The 22,623-nt window shown below is 41.2% G+C and overlaps 1 protein-coding gene and 1 pseudogene across 1 annotated transcript in view; one reads left to right on the top strand and one right to left on the bottom strand.

Moving 5' to 3' along the window:
- The window catches only part of SDK1 (sidekick cell adhesion molecule 1), an 893,742-nt gene that overhangs the window by 468 nt on the left and 870,651 nt on the right, over positions 1–22,623 (top strand). The window lies entirely within an intron of this gene.
- LOC112816976 (developmentally-regulated GTP-binding protein 1-like) overlaps positions 21,427–22,623 on the bottom strand; it is a 1,502-nt pseudogene continuing 305 nt past the window's right edge.

Genomic DNA, 22,623 nt, shown 5'->3' with positions numbered 1-22,623 from the left:
AGACCGCCGCGGGCAAAACTTTGGGTGCCTGCGGCTTCGCCCCCCTCCCGGGCTCCCGGCGAGAGCGCAGCGGGGCGGGGCGGGGGCGCTAATGGGGAGCGCAGCTTGCGGCGGCGCGGAGGACCGGCTGCACGGGGAGCTTCCCGCTTCAATCTGGGTCCTGTGAAAAACCCACTGGCCAGCAGCATCCTTCTCCGCCGAAGTTGGCTGGTCTGAAAAGGGTAAAGATCCAAGCAGACAACAAAAATGCGGGCATGAGTAGGTGCCGCCTTCGGGGGAGGTCTCTAACTCGGGTTAGCGCACCCCTGCTGCTTTTGGCAGCTCTGGGAAAGCGGGCTTGGGTGTTCTTCGCGGCGTGGCCGGGGGCGGGGGGGGGGGGGGGACACACACTCCTGTCTCTGGAAGGAGCCGGCACTGACGGCGATGGGCGCTCTAAACTTAAATTAGCGGTGCGCAGTGTCCAGTGGCGGCGATGTACGTGGAGGGACGTGTCACAGTTGGGAGGTAATCACGTCTGCAAGGTATGAACTCACAGCTGTCCCCGGGTAGTGCAACAACTCGCTCGCGGTTCTCCTGTTGATGCTGACCTAATGTCATCTCGACCGTGGTCCTCCCCGCCCCCTCCCCGAGGCTCTCCTCACACCTGCTTTTCCTGTTTTGCTGCGTGAAAACAAATTGCCGTATGTCTGGTTAACTCCTCCATTGCTAGGAAAATTTTCATTTCACCGTGTGTGCGCGCGCGCGTTTCTTTTTGCCTAATGACTGACTTTGGTAGAAAAGCGTTTATTAAGTCGTTTTGTAAAATGGGATCTGTAGATTGCTAGAGAAGCCAGGTTCGGACGAAGAAATCTGAATCACTGAGGGCTGACTTTTAAAATGGAGATGGTGTTTATTATTTTCCTTTTTTTTTTTTTTTTAAAGCAGTGACTTGCACTCTGCAGTAAGCCCTGTACATTTGTACATTTGAAGATTTGTGCATAAGTTCACATGGCGGTGGTGGTGGGGAATCTGGTGGTCTTGTTCTTAGGTATATTATAAGGATTTCAAGTTCTCAGTTGCACTCTGAAGGCTGTATAATGTGTCGTATTTTTACAGCTGTAATGCTAATGAAAATACATAATTAAACTGCACTAAGGCAACAGTTAAACTTTGTCGGGAAGGAATATTTTATTCCTTGCTGCAAGTGAAAACATGGGTACCTGTTTTACATTTATATGGTTTGTGAAAGCGTACAGGTCTTTTAGTGTAAAATTTCACATGGGTTGTCACAAATTTTAAATTCATTGACAGGCTTCTGTTCTTTGTGCTCTGTGAGATGTGTAATATATCCATCATTTTTTATATCATATTGAAAATTCATATTACTGGGGAGATGTCACCATTTGACAAAAGCTCATGTATCTTGAAAATGAAAATTCCGGTGCTGCTATAGAGATTTCTGATGGGATGATGAGTTGGTCATATGCAAGCGAATACGTTCTCTTGAACCTTGTCAGATAAAATGTAACATTCTAAATGGAATGCTTAACACCAGGCTGGAACTAGTCATAAGTACCATATTATTGTGTCGCTAGGTGAAGCATTTCCTAATTTCTCTTTGTCTTCTAATGGTATTTCATGTGGTTAGGCTTGGTCATGATATTTTGGGAGAAAAGTGCGACATTGACTAGTAAAAGTTACATATAGTTACATAGCCCAAGTTACATAATTGGCCATTAGGAGAAATACCAGGTTCGGATCTTCCAAATATAACTTTAATATGTTTTGGGGACATATATGTCCAGGAGCCAGATCTGAGTGAGTTTATTTAAGGAGGCTCCACTCCGAATATGGGTCTTGATCTCACGACCCGAGATTGAGTTGCTTGCATGCTCCACAGACTGAGGCCAGCCAGATGTCCCCAGACCTGGGTGTTTTGGGAGGATGCCTTCTGGGGTGAACGATGGTTGGATCATAAGTATCATATACGTTTAGTCTGTGATGCCCTAGTTTTATTGCTAGATCTTTGATAGGCTTGTTGATCCTGGTAATGTTTAGTATAGCCTACTACGTTCAATATAGCCTCCTGTGCCAACAGTTTATATTCATCAGGCTGAGAGGGATAGAAATGCTCTCCTCAGTTACTGCTTTGGGGTTGTTCATAGTTCTCAGTTTCTCCTTTGGAGTTATCACCACTTAGATTGATGCTTCTTGAACTTTGGTGCGTATCAGAATTACCTGGGGAAATTTGGTGATCCTGTAGAACCACAGCTTGCTTTCCAGGCGATTTTGATACACACCAGGGGTTGAGGACACTAAGTTAGAATGCCTTATGTCTTTCTTCATTCCAGTTACCTGCTGCTTTCCTGGAGCCTCTCTGGCTCCATGTTTCTCCTAACTGGGTACGCACTGGAGTCACGGAGGAGCTTTAAACCATATAGAAGCCTGGATCTCATTTCCAGAATTTGAGGTTTGACCTGGGCATCGGATTTAAAAACTCCTCAGATGATCCTAATGTTCAGTCAAGTTTGAGAACCATTGCTCTAACCCTTGAAATGAGACCACATGATGCATTTTCCCTTTGAACCTTGTTGCTGGCCGTGTGGTTTTATAGTACTCCACTGCCCCCCAAATTCCAGTGACCTTTTATACACTTTGAACCTTTCATTTAAACTTGCTCCATGTTTGTGATCTCAAGCTTTGAAGTTTCTCCCTGACTTAATCAACTTTTAATCACTTAATGTTTCTTCCTACTGTTGGGTTCCTACTTTGTGCTAGTGTGCGGTATGCATCAGAATCACCAGTGAAATTTTAAAAATACAGTCATCTGGCCTTCACCTCTGACCTGGAGGATCTGTGGAGCGTGAAGTTGTGCATTTAAAACTCCATGGGTGATGCTTGTATCTTTGTGCTCTGGTTTTATCCTTGTTGGCCAATCCCATTATCTCGCTCAATTCTCTGTCATCATTAGTCTGACTTCATGTTGTCTGGATGCTTACCTGGACCTGTACCTGGATCACTTTTCTCAGGCCAATTCCCAGCCTTGGGTAGGGTCTACTAATTAGGCTTCTCTGCCACTGGTTTGCTGGAGAAGTCACAAAACTGTGCTAATTGGGTTTGCTGCATATCTAGCTTCCTTTTGGGGCCTTATGCTTTTCTTACCCCAGAAGCATTTGGTTTCCCCTTTTCCTCTTGGACCCCCTTTCTCTCACAACTTTGTGATTCGAGTTTTATCTGGAACTTGAGTTCCAGACTACCTGCTTTACTGGAGAGTCTTCATAGAGAGTGCTACACTGAGTGCTCAGATACTCACTGATTAAATTTTATTAGAACACTGCATGTTTAACAGATGGCAACTGGCCACTTGGTTGGTAACTGTAAATCCAGTAATAAGCAATTATCACCCTCTATGCAGCCTTATGTATAGCCACCTGTAGCTAACCTTTATTGAACCCTTCTTATGTGCCAAGCACTAAGTGCTTTATAAGTAGGCTCATTTACTCTTCACAACAACCCCTGAGAGGTAGGTAGCATTTTGTATTCCTTTTACCTGTGGGGAAACTGAGGCACAGAGCTGTTAACTAATTGGCTTGAGGTCCTGAGGCTCATAGTGATGGAGCCAAAATGGAAAGCAGACTGCTTAATCTACAGTCTATGTAACCACTAGGCTGGACTGCCTTCCATGTAGCCTGGAGCTTTCTATGGGAAGGGAGAGCAATCAGATCAATACCAAGGGAAGATGGTAGTTGATGTTTTTTAAATACTGTGTTGTTACTGGACCTCAAATTTCAGGTTACCTTATTTACTGTTGTCATTGTTAAATTCCATTGGGTAATTTGGAAGAGAGAAGAGGAAATATGCATAACCCCCTCCATATACCCATTCCTCTCCCTTAATAAAATGTTGCCATTTTGGAGTTTTTCTTCATAAAGAATCTTTTTTGTACTGTAATTTTCCAATTCCAACTGAGAATAGGTTGTGGCAGTCTGTTGGCAGATTTGAACACCCCAGAATTGACCACTGGGAGTGTACCAACCATTTCTTTGAGGAACAGTTGGAAAATTCTTTTATCTGCATTCAAGTACATGAATTTAAGTCCTTTAAATGCAAATAAAGAGGTGGGGTTTATAATGTACAGAATTTTTGTTAGTTTGCTTCAGCATGCCTTTTATGTAAACATGGTTAAGTTTAGCTACTTACTGGGATTATACCTAGCTAGGAAGTTTCTTGTGCCCTTAAATATTGGGGTAAAACAAAGTGGAACTCTGACAAGTTAGGTAATTAAATGGAATCAAGATGTTATTAAATTCTACCTACCAGTTGCCTTTATATTATTTCCACTCTTTAGAGCCCTTGCATATTTTTTTGTTTAGAGACATGAACTTGGGGCCGTCCTCTAGGTGTCCCCTAGATCAGAGACTAGTCATGTTGGTTGACTGAATCTACAGAATGAAAGACCCAGAGTAGGAAAACAGACAAACTGGTTTTGACTAGGTCACAGCTTAAATTTCTGCAAGAAGTAATAAAAGCTGTAGCGTTTTTTTTTTTTTTTAATATTTTTAATTTCTATACCCAACGTTGGGCTTGAACTTACAACCTCGAGATCAAGAGTTGCATGCTCTTACAAACCTTCCACCTGAGCCAGGCAGGTGTCACTAAAAGCTGTAGTTTTAAGAAGTAGACTCTTGAAGTCCAAATCCATGGAAGGTGAGTAAAGCTGAGGTAGGGAAATAAAAATCAGGTTGAAAGGTATAGTATAAAGAGGAGTTAAAGTAGAATTATTTTTTAAAAAGTGAAGATGTTTTTTTATTTGGTTAAATATTCTAAGTGATGATACATTTCTACTTAATGTGAACATTTTCATTTGTATAGTTTTTTATTATAATTAGGCTCCAACATGCCTATGTTACTTTTTTTTTTTTTAAAGTTTGTTTTTTTTTGTGAGAGAGAGAGAGAGAGAGAGAAACAGCATGAGAGGGGAAAGGGTCAGAGGGAGAAGCAGGCTCCCCGCTGAGCCGGGAGCCCGATGTGGGACTCGATCCCAGGACTCCAGGATCATGACTCAAGCCGGAGGCAGTCGCCTAACCAACTGAGCCACCCAGGTGCCCTATAAGTTACTTCCTTAAATTTCCCCCTATGTTTGTAAATCTCCTTTGATAAAAAAGGCATAAACATTTGTACACATGGTCCTGACCAATATATTTTGTCAACTGGGGGACAGAGAATATGGTACCCATTCCTCTGCCATCCTTTTGTATTAGCACATAGAAATTAGTCCTAAGTTTTTTAGTGAATTTTTGAAATGCAAAAATCTGTCAGAATTAGACAGCTACTTACCTGCCACTTATCGATCCCATATCTGAGACCTCTTCTGGAGAAATATATTATTAGTCTTAGAGATTCATTGTATTAACGCTATTCTTGGTATATCCAAATATAAAATGAATAAATGATGTTATGGGAGCACTGCTCTAGGAAACCCTAGATATTTATATATTTGTTATTCTAGTATTTAGGTGGTCTGGCCTCTTGATAGGCAGCTCTAAAGCCTTAGCCTGCCTCCTGCCCCCACAGTCTTGTGGGAATGAGAATACTTTTGTAAAGCTTTCCTAGAAACATGGATGTGGTGAATAGAAAAGGCGATGGTCTAAGTATCAGTAGACCTGGTTTTTATTTCACTCTGTAACTAACTTGCAGTAGGAGTAAATCTGTTAGCCTCTCTGGGTCTGTTTTCTCATCTGTGAAAGGATGGGGTTAGACTAGAGCTTTAAAATCATTCTGTTCTGATTCTCTGATCTTCTGTATGTTGTCATATCCTTTCAGCCCTTTACTAGACTCTGTAAGTGTGTGTCCTATCTGGGGATTCTGTAACTCCATATGTCTTAGCTCTTGGAACCTAATTCTCTTCATTGTACTTTTTCCAGGGTATTTACAATATCAAAGACAACTAAGATGCAGTACAGTATTTCTCCTGCCGTCTAGCACATGATGTATTTACTCTAGCCTGAAAATGGTTCATGTTCAAAACTTTAGGTTCTGTAAAATGAATTAGTGCCATAATTTATCAGTGTAAGCCTGCAGTTTGGAGAAATAAATTTCCTTAAAAATATGAAATGCTTATTTATTTAAATGGCTGGAAGAAGAAAGGGCAAGAGTAATTGAAATCTGGAGGTAATTAATGCAGAGAGAAATTTAAAAAGATATGAAATAGTGATAGATATGAGGATATTTATAGGACAGTGACCGTCAGTAATTTAAAGAGATTGGTAGGTGGTGTTTGTTGATGTTTCTGTGCTCAACCTAATGTTATGTTGGTTAATTGTATTCCTTAGGGACTTTTAGTAAATCAGAAGGCCCTCAAAATTAACACAAGAACTATTTTTCACTCTTAACAGGCTTAGCTAGCACTCTGTTGATATACAATGTCTAGTGAAGATAACAGCTATCAAATAATCCAATTTCTTGACATGTGTCAGTCATGTAAATCTATTTACTGATCTTTGGAGATTAGCTTGTTGAACATGGGCTAAGACTATAGTTTCTGCACTGTTTTTGGCTTTGCTAAGTATGTTTTAACTGACAAGGCCAGCCTTTGGCGATATGGGCTGTAGAGAATGGGCTAGACTTGTGGGCCCATATTATTACGTAGATAAAGTTAACCTTTGGTGCAATGTTCTGTTGCTTCTTCTCCCTTTCAGAATTCTCTTCTGTATTCTAGACATGATTCCTTATCAGGAGAGGTTTGGAAGCTGTCAGATATGTAAGCTTGATTTTATAAAAATGAATGATCTTTTCAAGAAAAAAATATAGGGAGGTAACCAAAGAATGGCTATGGCTACTCAAAGAGGAGTGCCCGTGGTTGCCTTTATTTATGTATGTATTTATGTATTTGTTTATAGAGCCCATGGGTGGTGGGGTGGGGCAGAGGGAGAGAGGGAGAGAGAATCTTAAACAGAAGTCCCTCATCCAGCTCAGAGCCTAACGTGGGCTCCATCTCATGACCCTGAGATCATGACCTGAGCCTAAATCAAGAGTCGGTTACTCAACCAACTGAGCCACCCAGATGCCCCAATAGTTGTCTTTATTAAGAGTAGTTGGTGGTGGGAATTTTAGCAACCCAAGTAGACAACTAGTTTGGAAAAATATTTCAGGTAAGGAGGGATTTTCATAGCTTATATCACATAGGTTATACCTATCTGCTTAGATAAGGATGATCATTTCCAGAAGTTGTAGTTTCTGTGGGTTCTTTGGTGTGATCCTTAATTTGTGTCTTTGTGGTTTATTCACTTTGTGAATTTTCAAAGTGAAGGTTGGTTCTGTTTGCCTTCGTCCTAGGTGTTACATGTGGTGGAAGAAGAATAGGAGATTTTTATTTTGTGGACCAAACCCTTATATACAATGAGTGTGAGTGTTGATTTAATACATGAACCACCAGATGGCAACAGAAAAAGTGTTTATGGAGGATATAATCTGTAGTTTTCACAGCTAATTTTTTTCTTTCCATGGTTACACTACTTTTCAGTATACTTACGTAATACTTAAAATATTTGGCTATGAGCAAGGTGAGTTTATAATACCTGACAATGCAAATTACAACCAGCAAATAGAATAGTAACTGTAAAGTATTACTAGAAAAAGACCATTTTTTAAAAAATTTTATTACATTATGTTAGTCACCATACAATACCTCATTAGTTTTTGATGTGGTGATCCACGATCCATTGTTTTCGTGTAACACCCAGTGCTCCATGCAGTACATGCCCTCCTTAATACCCATCACCGGGCTAAGCCATCCCCCCCTCCCCCTCCCCTCTAGAACCCTCAGTTTGTTTCTGAGAGTCCATAGTCTCTGATGGTTCATCTTTCCCTCCAATTCCCCTCCCCCTTTTTTCCCTTCCTTCTCCTAGTGTCCTCCATGCTATTCCTTATGTTCGACAAATAAGTGAAACCATATGATAATTGACTTTCTCTGCTTGACTTATTTCACTTAGCATAATCTCCTCCAGTCCCATCCATGTGGATGTAAAAGTTGGGTATTCATCCTTTCTGATGGCTGAGGAATATTCCATTGTATGTATGGACCATATCTTCTTTATCCATTCATCTGTTGAAGGACATCTCTGCTCTTTTCCACAGTTTGGCTATTGTGGACATTGCTGCTATGAACATTGGGGTGCATATGGCCCTTCTTTCCACTACATCTGTGTCTTTGGGGTAAATAGTAGTGCAATTGCTGGGTCATAGGGTAGCTCTATTTTTAAATTTTTGAGGCACCTCCCCACTGTTTTCCAAAGTGGCTGTACCAACTTGCATCCCCACCAACAGTGTAAGAGGGTTCCCCTTTCTCCACAACCTCTCCAACATTTGTTGTTTCTTGCCTTGTCCATTTTTGCCATTCTAACTGGTGTAAGGTGGTATCTCAGTGTGGTTTTGATTTGAATTTCCCTGATGGCTAATGATGATGAACATTTTTTCATGTGTCTGTTAGCCATTTGTATGTCTTCAGAGAAGTGTCTTTTCATATCTTCTGCCCACTTTTTGACTTGATTATTTGTTTTTTGGGTGTTGAGTTTGAGAAGTTCTTTATAGATCTTGGATACCAGCCCTTTATCTGTAGTGTTGTTTGCAAATATCTTCTCCCATTCTGTGGGTTGCCTCTTTGTTTTGTTGACTGTTTCCTTTGCTGTGCAGAAGCTTTTTATCTTGATGAAGTCCCAAAAGTTCATTTTTGCTTTTGTATCACTAGCTTTTGGAGATGTATCTTGAAAGAAGTTGTTGTGGGCGATGTCAAAGAGGTTACTGCCTATGTTCTCCTCTAGGATTTTGATGGATTCCTGTCTCACATTGAGGTCTTTCATCCACTTTGAGTTTATCTTTGTGAATGGTGTTAGAGAATGGTCGAGTTTCATTCTTCTGCATGTGGCTGTCCAATTTTCCCAGCACCATTTGTTGAAGAGACTGTCTTTTTTCCATTGCATGTTTTTTCCTGCTTTGTCAAAGATGAGTTGATCATAGAGTTGAGGGTCCATATCTGGGTTCTATGTTCTGTTCCATTGGTCTATATGTCTGTTTTTGTGCCAGTACCATGCTGTCTTGGTGATCACAGCTTTGTAATATAGCTTGAAATCGGGCAATGTGATGCCCCCAGCTTTGTTTTTCTTTTTCAGCATTTCCTTGGTGATTTGGGGTCTTTTCTGATTCCATACAAATTTTAGGATTGTTTGTTCCAGCACTTTGAAAAATGACATTGGAATTTTGATCGGGATGGCATTGAAGGTATAGATTGCTCTGGGTAACATAGACATTTTAACAGTGTTTATTCTTCTGATCCATGAGCATGGAATATTTTTCCATCTTTTTGTGTCTTCTTCAATTTCTTTCATGAGTGTTGTGTAGTCCCTAGAGTATAGATCCTTTACCTCTTTGGTTAGGTTTATTCCGCGGTATCTTACGGTTTTTGGTGCTATTGTAAATGGAATCGTTTCTCTAATTTCTCTTTCTACAGTTGCGTTGTTAGCGTATAAGAAAGCAACTGATTTCTGTGCATTGGTTTTGTATCCTGCCACATTACTGAATTGCTGTATGAGTTCTAGTAATTTGGGGGTGGAGTCTTTTGGGTTTTCCACATAAAGTATGTCGTCTGCGAAAAGAGAGAGTTTGACTTCTTCTTTGCCAATTTGAATACCTTTTATTTCTTTTTGTTGTCTGATGCTGTTGCTAGGACTTCTAGTACTGTGTTGAACAATAGTGGCGAGAGTGGGCATCCTTGACGTGTTCCTGATCTTAAGGGAAAGGCTCTCAGCTTTTCCCCATTGAGGATGATATTCGCTGTGGGTTTTTCATAGATGGATTTTATGAACTTAAGGAATGTTCCCTCTATTCCTCTACTCTGAAGAGTTTTAATCAGGAAAGGATGTTGTATTTTGTCAAATGCTTTTTCTGCAATTGAGAGGACCATATGGTTCTTTTCCCTCCTCTTATTAATGTGTTCTATCACATTGATTGATTTGCGAATGTTGAACCACCCTTGCATCCCGGGGATAAATCCCACTTGGTCGTGGTGCGTGATCCTTTTAATGTATTGTTGGATCCTATTAGCTAGGATTTTGTTGAGGATTTTGGAATCCATATTCATCAGGGATATCGGTCTGAAATTCTCCTTTTTGATGGGGTCTTTGCCTGGTTTGGGGATTAAGGTAATGCTGGCCTCATAGAATGAGTTTGGAAGTTTTCCTTCTGTTTCTATTTTTTGAAACAGCTTCAGTAGAATAGGTATTATTTCTTCTTTGACTGTTTGGTAGAATTCCCCAGGGAGTCTATCAGGCCCTGAACTCTTGTTTTTTGGGAGGTTTTTGATCACTGCTTCAATCTCGTTACTGGTTATTGGCCTGTTCAGGTTGTCCATTTCTTCCTGTTTCAGTCTTGGCAGCTTATAGGTTTCCAGGAAGGCCTCCATTTCATCCAGATTGCTCAGTTTATTGGCATATAGTTGTTGATGATAATTTCTAATAATTGTTTCTATTTCCTTGGTATTAGTCATGATCTTTCCCCTTTCATTCATAATTTTATTAATTTGGGTCCTTTCTCTTTTCTTTTGGATAAGTCTGGCCAGTGGTTTATCTATCTTATTAATTCTTTGAAAGAACCAACTTCTAGTTTCGTTGATCTGATCAACTGTGTTTCTGGTTTCTAATTCATTGATCTCTGCTTTAATTTTAATTATTTCTCTTCTAATGCGTGGCTTAGGCATTGTTTGTTGCTTTTTCTCTAGTTCTTTAAGGTGTAGAGTTAGCTGGTGAATTCGGGATTTTTCTATTTTTTTGAGTGAGGCTTGGATGGCTATGTATTTCCCCCTTAGGACCGCCTTTGCAGTATCCCATAGGTTTTGGACCAATGTGTTTTCGTTCTCATTGATTTCCATGAATTGTTTAAGTTCTTTTTTGATTTCCTGGTTGACCCAAACATTCTTGAGCAGAGTGGTCTTTAGCTTCCAAGTGTTTGAATTTCTGCCAAATTTTTTCTTGTGATTGAGTACCAGTTTTAAAGCGTTGTGGTCTGAGAATATGCAGGGAATAATCTCAATCTTTTGGTATCGGTTGAGACCTGATTTGTGACCCAGTATGTTGTCTATTCTGGAGAAAGTTCCATGTGCGCTCGAGAAGAATGAGTATTCTGTTGTTTTAGAGTGGAATGTTCTGTAAATATCTATGAGGTCCATCTGATCCAGTGTATCATTCAAAGCTCTTGTTTCCTTGTTGATTTTCTGCTTAGATGATCTGTCCGTTGCCGAGAGTGGAGTATTGAGGTCTCCTACAATTAACGTATTGTTATCAATATGACTCTTTATTTTGGTTAACAGTTGGCTTATGTAGATGGCTACCCCCATGTTGGGGGCATAGATATTTACAATTGTTAGATCTTCTTGTTGGTTAGACCCTTTAAGAATGATATAGTGTCCTTCTGTGTCTCTCATTACAGACTTTAGTTTAAAATCTAATTTGTCTGATATAAGAATTGCTACCCCAGCTTTCTTTTGAGGTCCGCTGGCATGGAAGATGGATCTCCATCCCTTCACTTTCAGTCTGCATGTATCTTTAGGTTCAAAATGAGTCTCTTGTAGGCAGCATATGGATGGGTCCAGATGGGCAACCCTGTGCCGTTTTATGGGAGCATTTAGGCCATTCACGTTGAGAGTGATTATTGAAAGATATGAATTAATTGTCATCAGGTTGCCTGTGAAGACGTTGGTTTTATAGATTGTCTCTGTAAATATCTGTTGTATATCACTCTTGGGGTCTTTCTCCTTTTATAGAACCCCCCTTGATATTTCTTGCAGGGCCGGCTTAGTGGTCACATATTCTTTGAGTTTCTGCCGGTCGTGGAAGCTCTGCATCTCTCCATCCATTCTAAATGAAAGCCTCCCGGATAAAGTATTCTTCTCATTTAGTACCCTGAATATGTCTTGCCAGGCCTTTCTGGCTTGCCAGGTCTCTGTGGATAGGTGTGACGTTATTCTGATGTTCCTCTCTCTGTACGTAAGGAATCTCTTCCCCCTAACTGCCCTTAAGATGGTTTCCTTGGTTCTAAGATTTGCAAGTTTTACTATTACATGCCGGGGTGTTGGCCTCTTTTCCTTGATCTTGGGAGGGATCCTCTCTGCCTCTAGGACGTGAATGTTTGTTTCATTCCCCAGATTAGGGAAGTTCTCAGCTACGATTTGCTCAAATACATCTTCTAGTCCTCTCTCTCTCCCCACTCCCTCTGGGATTCCAATTATTCTGACATTGGAACGCTTCATGGTGTCACTTATTTCTCTGATTCTATTTTCATGGATTCTGAGTTCTTTTACCCTGGCTTCCTCTTTTCCCTTTTTATCTATTATATTGTCTTCCAGGTCGCTTATTCGTTCTTCTGCCTCAGTTACCCTAGTTGTTAGATTATCTAGATTGGATTGGATCTCATTGATAGCATTTTTTAAGTTCTGCCAATTCAGCTTTCGTTTCTGCCCTTGGAGACTCTGTGTTGCCATTAATTGATTTCTCTATTCTAGCCATTGTCTTCATAATTGCTAGCCTGAATTCCATCTTGGACATCTTGGTTATATTTGCATCCGTTTGTAAATCTGCTGTGTAAGTCATAATCTCTGAGTCTTTTCTATTTTGGGGGCTCCTCCTCCTAGTCATTCTGTTGATGGGCGTTTGAGGGAATGTATAGAGTCCAGATTATTGACCAGAACACAAGCACGATGCACCTGTTTTCTTCGGACCTTAGGGTTGCTGGCCTCTTGTTTTCCCAGCCTGTCTTCTGGGGGAGGGGCCTGCCGCGCTGTTACTCAGACAACCCTGTTTGGGCGGAGTTGCCCTGCCCCGCTGTGGCAGGGGATGGGCTCAACGGGAATCAGTTTTGGGGGCTTTTGTTCTCTGGCGGCTTTCTGTGTCCCTTCCGCGAGTCAGAGCAGAAGAGACCGTTTCCATTCCTCTGCCTCAGAGCAGAGAGATCGCAGTCTGTTCTTCAGTGAGCTCTCCAGGCCACACTGTCTCCGTTTCTGTCCGTGCTGCTATAAACTGCGGGTTCCTGGGTTGTGTGCCCCTCCGCAGCGCCCCAGTCCTGCCTCCAGGTGGGAGCGTGTCTCTGCCCTTTATGCTTCTAAAACCGCCAGCTGCCCCCAGATCGCTCGCGCGACCCCGCTGCTCCAGGTTTCTCCCCCCTGGGCTGCCCTAAAGTCCTTTCCCCGCTGCTACTGGTCTGCGAGTCTGTGCCCCATCCCCAGCGAGCAAGGCTGTCGCTCACCAGCGGTGTAGGATCCCCATGCCAGGCTCCCTCCCGCTGCCGTTTATCCTCTGATACCTGCCCGTGGAATCACGGCTCCCGGCTTCATACCTTGAAACCAACCGCCGGCAATATTCTGTTTGTAGAGATCCGGATCTTCTTACATCTCAGGCTGGTTTTGTGGGTGCTCAGAGTGGTCTGGTAGATATCCATCTCAATTCCGGGGACCAGTTGAAATAGGGTCCCCTAACCCTCCGCCATCTTTCCCAGTCCTCCGAAAAAGACCATTTCTTTACACAAACACACGTATAACTGTTCCCAGAGGGAATGGGTTTCCAAATATGCAACTTTATGATTTACCTTATTGTGTAGTTATACTTCTAATTTTTTTGTTTTTGTTTGGCAGTTAGCTTTACAGTAAGCTGTGATGTTTTGTAGAACATAAAAGAAAACATGGCTCTTACCCTACAGTGTTTTATGTAACACCTTTTAAAGGAGGTACATGAGTTTACAAACATTGAACTTACTTATATATTTTTGGCCAAAGGTATTTTTACTTTATGTCGAATTTGTTTTATTTTTGCCTTGTAGGCATGTCCCTTTTTTCTAAGTGTGTCTTCTTGGCTCTTCTAAGGTTTTTTTCTTTCGTTGTTCTTAGCTAAGACTCTTGGCTGCAAGCTAGAAACTCAGTCTGAACTACTTAAGAAAAAAAGGATTTCATTGGAGGCATCCTGGGGTATCACAGTGTAACAAGAAGAATACCTTGAAACTTGGCAAATTTATGATTCAGCTCCACCTGAGGAATAACTTAGAGCCAAGTGTTCAAAACCTCTCAGGTATTGTCCTCTCTGTCATCCTCTCTGTTTGCTTCTGTTCCCGTGTGTGGTGTCATTCTTGACTGTCATTGAAAATGGGCTTTACCTCTGTGACTCAAACCCAGCTATCATCAGTCTGCATTTCTAATGCTTCAGAACCTGAAATAAAAGATTGACTTAAAGCTTTGGTCCTGAGTCCATAATCTGTGAAATGGCCAGATTGGTATTTTAAAAGCATAATCTCAACAAGGGGAAAAAGCATTTTGGTTGCAAAACAGAGTAGACTGGGAAAAACCAGAATGAATGACCCTAGGTAAGTTAGGCTATATCAGCATTTGAGGTGAGAGAAGGTAGTATAGCTTGGACTGGGCTAGGTTGATAGTGTTGGAGATGGACAGAGGTAGATGTTGTAGAGACAGATTTAGGATGCCAAAAAAAAAAAAAAAGGATTTGGTAAGGTAATAGTTTGGATATGGAGGGTGGATGAGAATGTCATGGGTGATGTTCAGGTTTCTGGCTCATTTGCTGAGGTTGGACCACTTTAGTTTGGCCATTATGGTCATGATTGTGGTTTTTGATGTGTTAATGCGAGGTACTTTTGGGGCATCCAAACAGCTGTTAGGAAAGTATTAGATATACCTTTTTCAGTCAAAGGTGAGGTCTGGGCTTCTGTTGTAAATATTTGTGGAGAAGGTATAGCCTATTGTTTAAAGGATAGGATTGGCATAAAATGGACTCAGTCATTTGCTAGCTCTGCTTCCTAAGGTTGGCTCCTTAGTCATCTTTTAGCATTATTTCTCATCCCTGAAGTAGGTATAGTAATTGATCCTACTTCATAGAGCTGCTGTGAGGATCAGTTGGTATGGTTGCAGGCAAGGTGTTCAGCACCTTAGCAAGTACATAGCATGCAGCCTGTCAGTGTTACATGGTAGTCTTATTTTTATGGTTTTGTGGACAGGAATTGTGCCTCATTCACCTATTCTTTTCCCATAGTACTAGACATTAATGAGCCACTGTAGGGCAGAGTGGGGCGTGTGAACGGTTGACACGACTGGAGCATCGTGAGGTTAATCCGGCTGTGACTTGATAAATTGGAGGAGGAAGAGAGTGGAGTGATGGGAGTGAGAGAACAGTGGTGGTAATATTGGAATAAGTGTCTGAACGGGGGGGGGTGGTGGGCTGGCAAAATTGGAATAGTCAGTATGACTGCAGGGAGATGAGTAAGATGAGAACCCAGAAGAGACCATTGGATTTGTGGATTAGGTGGGAAATGTTTATCTTTTTGAGTGTAATTTCACTAGAGTTCTAGGACTATAAGGCAGATTGAAGTGGAGTACAGAATGAATAGGTAGTGAGAAAATGGAGTCAACAGGTGAGTTCTTTGTTGAAATCATCTGTTGAAATTCTCAAGAAAAAAAACTATGAAGGCATTTGAAGTGTGTAGTGACAGAATGATCTTAAAATGCCTTGGGAATATTTAACCAATTTGGAAACTGTTCTCAAGGTTGAAAAAAAAGTTGGCTGTTGTCATCTGGCAAAATGGTAAGTAATCATCACAACTCCCTGAAGTGATCATCTTAATTTCATACTTTGTGACAATCGCAGGTTTCTATCAGCATTGCCACCAGAGCTGATCTAGAGGACTTCCACCCATACCCTGACACAAACACATAGAAACTGTGGACAGAATATACTAAGGACAAACGAAAGCATTCCCGAGCCTGATAGACCAGGAAATCCCAGGTGCCAGAAGTGAAAGGAAAACTCAAAGCCAGGGTATAATTGGGAGCTTAAAACCTGCCCTGCTCTCAGAGCTGGATGCAGGCTCCAAGGGCTTGGTCCTGAGGGTGTCATGAAGGAATAGGAGACATGGTCTTAGGTCTCCATGAAGAAGAAAGGTGGGATTGAAGTCTTCCTACATAAAACTTTGAAGGGTGTCCATCTGTGAAAAGAAGACTAGAAAAACCTAGTCCAAGGAAGTGCAAAGAAACCTGTGGTCCTCCTGAGATTGTATGTAATTAGAAATAAAAAGAGAAACTTCTGAATCCCAAAGCCGTACATAACATTGAGGGTGGGTTAAAATTTAACATTTCTTACAGTGCAACTAACCCTCAAGCTGAGAAATTAGCGTGAAATGTGGTATAGAACTATGGAAACCAGTGGAGCCCTTAGAAATAAGTGTGAAGCTGTCCTGCAGAGCAAATGAAAAACCTGGGACTCTAAATGAAGAAACAGTTCATGCTAAAGATGAACTTGCAGTAAAAAAAAAAAAAAATTGCCAGCCAAACAAAATGAATCTGTATGAAGGAGAGTGGGCAAGTGTTTTAAGTTGGAGAATTGTACTCTAGGAGGTACTCCCAGGACATAAGACAGAGATTCCTTGGTTAAAATCATTAGAGATACAAGAGGTAAGACTGTAATGAAAGAACACCATAGATTAGAAGATTTGGAAAAGACCAAAGAGAACTTACAGAAATGAAAATTATGGTCTTTAAAAGTAAACTCAGTGGACAGGTAAAACAGCTGAGCAGTATAATTGAAGAGCAAACTACTGATTTTTTTTTTTTTTTAAGAATTTATTTGAAAGAGCATGAGTGGATGGGGGTGGGGGGGCAGGGCAGAAGGAGAGGGAGAAGCATACTCCTTGCTGAGCTGGGAGCCCGATGTGGGGCTTGATCCCAGGACCCTGAGATTATGACCTGGCTGAAGGCAGATTCTTAACCAACTGAGCCACTCAGGTGCCCCCAAATTGCTGATTTTTAAGGAGGTCTGAGGAAATTGCTTGGAATGAAATACTGAAGCATCAAGAGATGGAAAGTGAGTCCTTGAGACTCATGACCTTTAGTATGAAAGTCTAGTACTACCTTCTGTGAACTTCCAGGAAGAGGAAGTAGTGGGGGGAGGCACTATTTGAAGATATAATGGCTGAAAATTTTCCATAATAAATGCAGGGCCTAAGTTCTGAGTTCCAAGAAGTGCAGTAAACCCCAAGCAGGCTAAGTAAAAATAAATTCATATTTAGACACATTGTAGATGAAATACTAGAAACAAGACAAAAAGCAACTGGAGGGAGGCTGTTGTCTAGACTGGCAGGAATTTTGAGTCCATATAAAGTAATGTTTGGGAGTAAGTGAAATAAAGCCTTTGTAGATAAAGACAAAGATCACTCATAGACTTGCTGGAGGACTACTAAAAGGTATTGGTCAAGAAGAAAGAAATTGAAACCAGAGGAAGGAGTGAGATGTAAATAGCAAAGTACGAAGTTTTAGGAAGCAGTTTCTCAAATTTACTCTATTATATGCCTTGTGGTTTGGGAAAAGTGAGCATTAGTAGTTTCCACTGATGTAGGGTGGACAGATTAGCTTAAGATAAGGGCAGCAGAGTTCTTTCATTCGTTTAGTGCTTACTAAGGGCTTTCAAGGAGCAAGGCACTGTGTAAAGCAATAAAGGTACAATGATAAAGCACAGTTCCTTCCTTCATGGAGCTTATTGCTTATTAAGGTGGAGACACACCGACAAAATAAAATATAGTTGATTGTGAAGAGCCCTTTCAGCTATACAGATTCAGAACCTGGGGGATGAGCTTCTGCAGGATCTTAGCAGGGATACAAGTAGGCAGGCCATATTAGAGTCTGGGGATTCAGTTTAGGACTTGGGAACACAGATTCAGGTAGAAAGAAACTGAGCAACCTGAGTGAGGAATTTAATGTCTAGATAATGACAGGATATTGCCAGATAGAAGGACTGAACATCAAGACTTTTGTGTTTAGTCAGCACATTCCAAAATGGCGTTCTTTACATTCTGAATTGGGGTCTTAGCTGTGAAAAAAATTGGACTTGAGTCTTATCTAGCAGGAAGCTAGATTAAATGTGCAAGGATAAATTACTTTTTAAAAAAAAGATTTTGAGGGCAGTGGGGAGAAAGAGGGTGTACACACACACACACACACACACACACACACACACACGGGAGAGGGAGAAGCAGGCTTTCTGCTGAGCAGAGAGCCCTTCACTGCCATGGAGCTCAATCCTAGGACCCTGGTATCATGACCTGAGCTGAAGGCAGCCGTTTAACTGACTGAGCCACGCAGGAGCCCCAAGGATAAACTACTTTTAGTAATATTTGAAGAAGAGCATACATATAGAGGAACATTGTTAAGATATAAAGAAGTTCAGTGGATCAGAATTAATGGCAGGTGAGACTAGCCATTTGTGATTTGTGGCAACTTGATATTACTGGCTGGTTGTTTTTAACAAACTCCTGGACTTTGAAAATTACTTAAATCTAGTATCACAGAATATTATAGTTAGAAAGGCAGAGGTCATCTGTATCTCTTACTGTTCTTTGTGGAATCAAACATGAAATCTAAGTTGTGTTGTGCTTTTATGTTGATGGAGATGTTGTAGCGAGTGAAAATTTATAATTTAGCATTTCATTAGCTTCAAATGCTGCTTAAGGTTTTTTTCTTTAAAAAATTTCTTTGCTTCAAAAGTTCTTTCTTGGGTAAATAAACTGAATTTTACCATAGATGATGTTGACAATAAACATGTTTGTAAACAAAACAAAACACCAAGCCAAAACAAAAAACCCCAGTGAAATCTCATTTTCCCTGTGACTTCTCCCAAATCAGCTAGTGAGGAAACATTGGGAAACTGCTCTGACTCTCTTTGCCCCATTTCAGGAAACAGGAGACTGGGTTGGAGTCCTCTATTATGTGTTAGCAGTGGGTGACCCTGACCAAAAGTTTCTGGCAACTTTTCTAGTGACTGATGCTGCATAGGAGAAACTGTACTGGGTTGGTATTAAGTATGTTGTAGAAGTAGATCTAATTGATATGGAAAGATGTTCAGAATACATTAGGTGGAAAATGAGGTTATAGCGTGCTTTGTACAGTGTAATAGCTTGTCTTTACCGAGTGCTTCTCATGCACTGGGCACTGTGATAGCGCTTTCTATGCAGTATCTTCTAGCCTTGTTACAGCCCTATTCTATAGATGAAGAAATTGGGGTGCAGACAGGTTAAGGTCACCGCTTAATAAGTGGTGGAACTGAGCTTTGAATGTAGCTTTGGCTGACCCCAGAGCCCCTGCTCTTAGTCCTTGCACTGTGTTGCCCCTCTCCATGTGACCTGACCACATGGTGTGGGAAGGTTCTCCAATACAGGGCTGTTTATACGTACATAAACAGGAAAGGGGCTGGGAGGCAGCACAGTGGGATGCAAAAATTAATAGCAGCTGTCTCTTAGTAGAAATAACGCATTCTAATTTTCTTTTATTTTTCTCTATTTTCTGACTGTAATGGGGCTTAGATTGCTTTTGAAATAAATAATATAAAACCTTATAGAAAAGTATAATAGGTTTAAAAAGTAATGGGGATGTAATATTAAGTCAGAAACAGGAAACTTTTATACTCTGTGCAGCAAGTATGAAAGAACAGACCATCCTGTCTAGAAAGTGTTTATCTGTGTTATGGGAAAATTTTCTGAACGTTCTCATTTTCAAACAATAAGCATTTATAACTTTTTAAAAAATTATGAAAGCTACTATTATTTACCATAATGTGGTATTAGTGGATTTTAGGAGGACCATGGTATTAAAGTAGTTCAGTGGTTCATGCTGAGATTCCATTAATGGGGACCTGAGATTTTGGTGTGTTTTTCTTTTGGAGGGAACTTAAACTACTGTTTTGGGCTGTATTTTGTTCATTTATTTGAAAAGACATGCAGTATCTTAAAATTACAGACTCCCTAGAAGAACAAAAACTCCTTTGAAAGATGGATGGATAAACACATTTGTATCATTGATTTCTAGTTAGGGCTGCTTAATCTTTGTTTTACAACTCTGGTGTCAAATTCTCCCAATAACAACTCCAATATCAAATCAATAAGTTGAAGTTTTTATGGTATTACGTACAAAAAGCTTGAAGCTTGTAATTGTAAATGAAAATTAGGACTAATTTTAAATTGAAATATTTTACATAAATTAAGAACTTAATGCGTTTATATTAGATACACTATAAATGTAAATTAGGAGAGTGTTAGGTATGAATGTGGTAGTGTGGCAGGCAACACTTAGGGTGGCACCTGGCTTAGAAAAATGTACCATTTTCTGGGAATCGCCCTGGTCCACAGCAGGGGCCTCCGTTGGCCATTTCTCTGCTGTGTCTTCTTTCTGAATTGTTTTCATGATGCTCTGTGAATCTGTGCATCCTCACAGCTGCTCTGGCTCTTGCCTGTCCTGAAGTGCGGACATTCTGCTTTTTCTCATGTTTCTCAGTATATCCCCCTTTTTGCTTAAGGTACTCAGAACTGCTTTTCTTTGAGCAAATGGTATTCAAACCTTTTGAAGGATGGGGGCAGGGGTGCTTAATAAAGCATTGCCAATAATTTTGAACCACATAAATATAAAATTATAGATGTTCTAATAGTAAATACTTTAAGGCAAGCAAAGGAACATACATTGATTCTGAATGGGCATATTTTTAACTGAATTTCAACAAATTCAGGTCTTCGTGTGTTTTGAGTTTGTGTTCATCTTTCTGCTTTTCAGACTAATTGGGGAGTGGGAATTCCTTTTCCTAACTTTGCTTTAGATGCTTCTGTGTCTTCATTTTCCTTCCCCATTTCTGCAGCTCAGCTTAGTTCTGTAGCTTTGGTCCCTGGGCCTGCCAGGGGTGGGCTTGCCTCTGCTCATTCCTGTCTGTATACTGACGATTTTTGAGCGGCCTTATTTCTTCCCTGTCTCACCATGTTTTCCTACCCTCAGTCTCTCCTCCCACGTTCACAGGAGTTGGTTTTTTCTTTCCATGTGGGGCAGCACATTCAGTCCTCATTTAGGATGTGAGCAGTGGTAATAGGTACTCTTCATACGTGAAAACATCCAGAAAGCATGTATGACTAAAACAGGTGTGCCTTTGTTGTCCGTAAGTCTTTTAATTTTATTTAGCCTTGGTAAGCAGGGAGAGGTGTAAGGTATCCTTCATTATAGGATTTTAGCTTTTACAGTTATATTGTATTTTATTATGTAGTACTGCTGTTTTTTTTTTTTTTGGAAGCGTTTCCCATGACTAAACATCAAATAAGATGTTGCAGTCACATTTTTATCCATTTCACACTTAAGACCAAGCTCCCAAGTACCCCTTCTGCAGATGTCTCACTGTACATATACCCATCCTCATTCAGTCCAACCCAAAACAAATTCTGACAATGACACATGAACTGCACATAGCTGGATGGCCTACCAGGTCCTTTATGCAGTTGAATTTACAAGGTGATACCAAGTTAAGACGAAGTTCCAGCATGGATGCCTTCATCTCCCTCCCCTGAATCCTGATCCACTGGCTGCCAAAGCTCGAAGGGGTTTGGGGTAGGGGGCTTGGTCATGGGAAAAGCTGCTGTGGTTGACCCAGCACATGGGTAGAGGGGAAGGTTTCATTTCTTCACAATCTGAATGACATCCTCGTCCTCCAGTGTATGATCTTTACCCACTTTTTGAGGATTGTGTTTCACAGACAGACCCCAGACCAGAGCGTATTTAAATTCTTTGATACGATTTTTGTGAATCTTCATGCAGAAATCCTCCACCGTAGCCCTAGAGTAAGGCAGCACCACTGGGGGTATATAATCTCGCAACTGGCCTTTGGGTTTGGTGTAAATCCTCACTAGTTTCAGATAGTCCCACATCTTTTCCAAGAGGTCATCAAAATTCCAGTGGTGATGGGCAGAGATGGGTACACAGTGAGGCACCTTAGAGATGATATCCAGTTCCTCAATGGAGATCTGATCAGTCTTACTCAACACATAGATACAAGGGATATAAACTGTTTCCTTCTACCACGTCGATGAGGTCATCTGCTGTGGCATCACTACGCAGTGTCACATCAGCATTGTGAATTTTGTATTCAGCCAGAATGCTCTTCACAGTTTCAGCATCCAGCTCACTCTGAGGGCAAGTGGCCGTGAGATTAATGCCTCCTTTATCCTTCTTCTTAAAGCCAATGTTGGGGGGTTTGCTGTTCAAGCGAATGCCAAAGCCTTCCAGCTCATTTTGAATTATCTTTTTGTGTCCCAAGGGTTTCAGGACATCCACAACAATCAAGATCACGTTACATGTTCGGGCCACTGCAGTGACTTGAAGGCCTCTACCTTTCCCACCCTTGGCATCCTCAATGATACCTGGAAGGTCCAGGAGCTGGATCTTGGCACCTTTGTATCTGATGACACCAGGCACAGTGGTCAGAGTAGTGAACTCATAGGCTTCCACCTCAGAATGTACCCCTGCCAGGTTACTAAGCAGTGTTGACGTCCCCACTGATGGAAAACCCACAAACCCAATTCGAGCATCACCTGTCTTGGCCACATCAAAACCTTCTTCCAGGGCGCCTGGGTGGCTCAGTCGGTTAAGCGACTGCCTTTGGCTCAGGTCATGATCCTGGAGTCCTGGGATCGAGTCCCGCATCAGGCTCCCTGCTCAGCAGGGAGTCTGCGTCTCCCTCTGACCCCCCTCCCTCTCATGCTCTCTCTCTCTCATTCTCTCTCAAATAAATAAAAATCTTTAAAAAA

Source organism: Callorhinus ursinus, unplaced genomic scaffold, assembly GCF_003265705.2.
Source record: "Callorhinus ursinus isolate GAN/ISIS: 27379988/994484 unplaced genomic scaffold, GSC_fseal_2.0 scaffold70, whole genome shotgun sequence".
NCBI lineage: Eukaryota > Metazoa > Chordata > Mammalia > Carnivora > Otariidae > Callorhinus > Callorhinus ursinus.
Note: the sequence above shows the minus strand (reverse complement) of the source record. Positions and strands in the feature narration are given on the sequence as shown.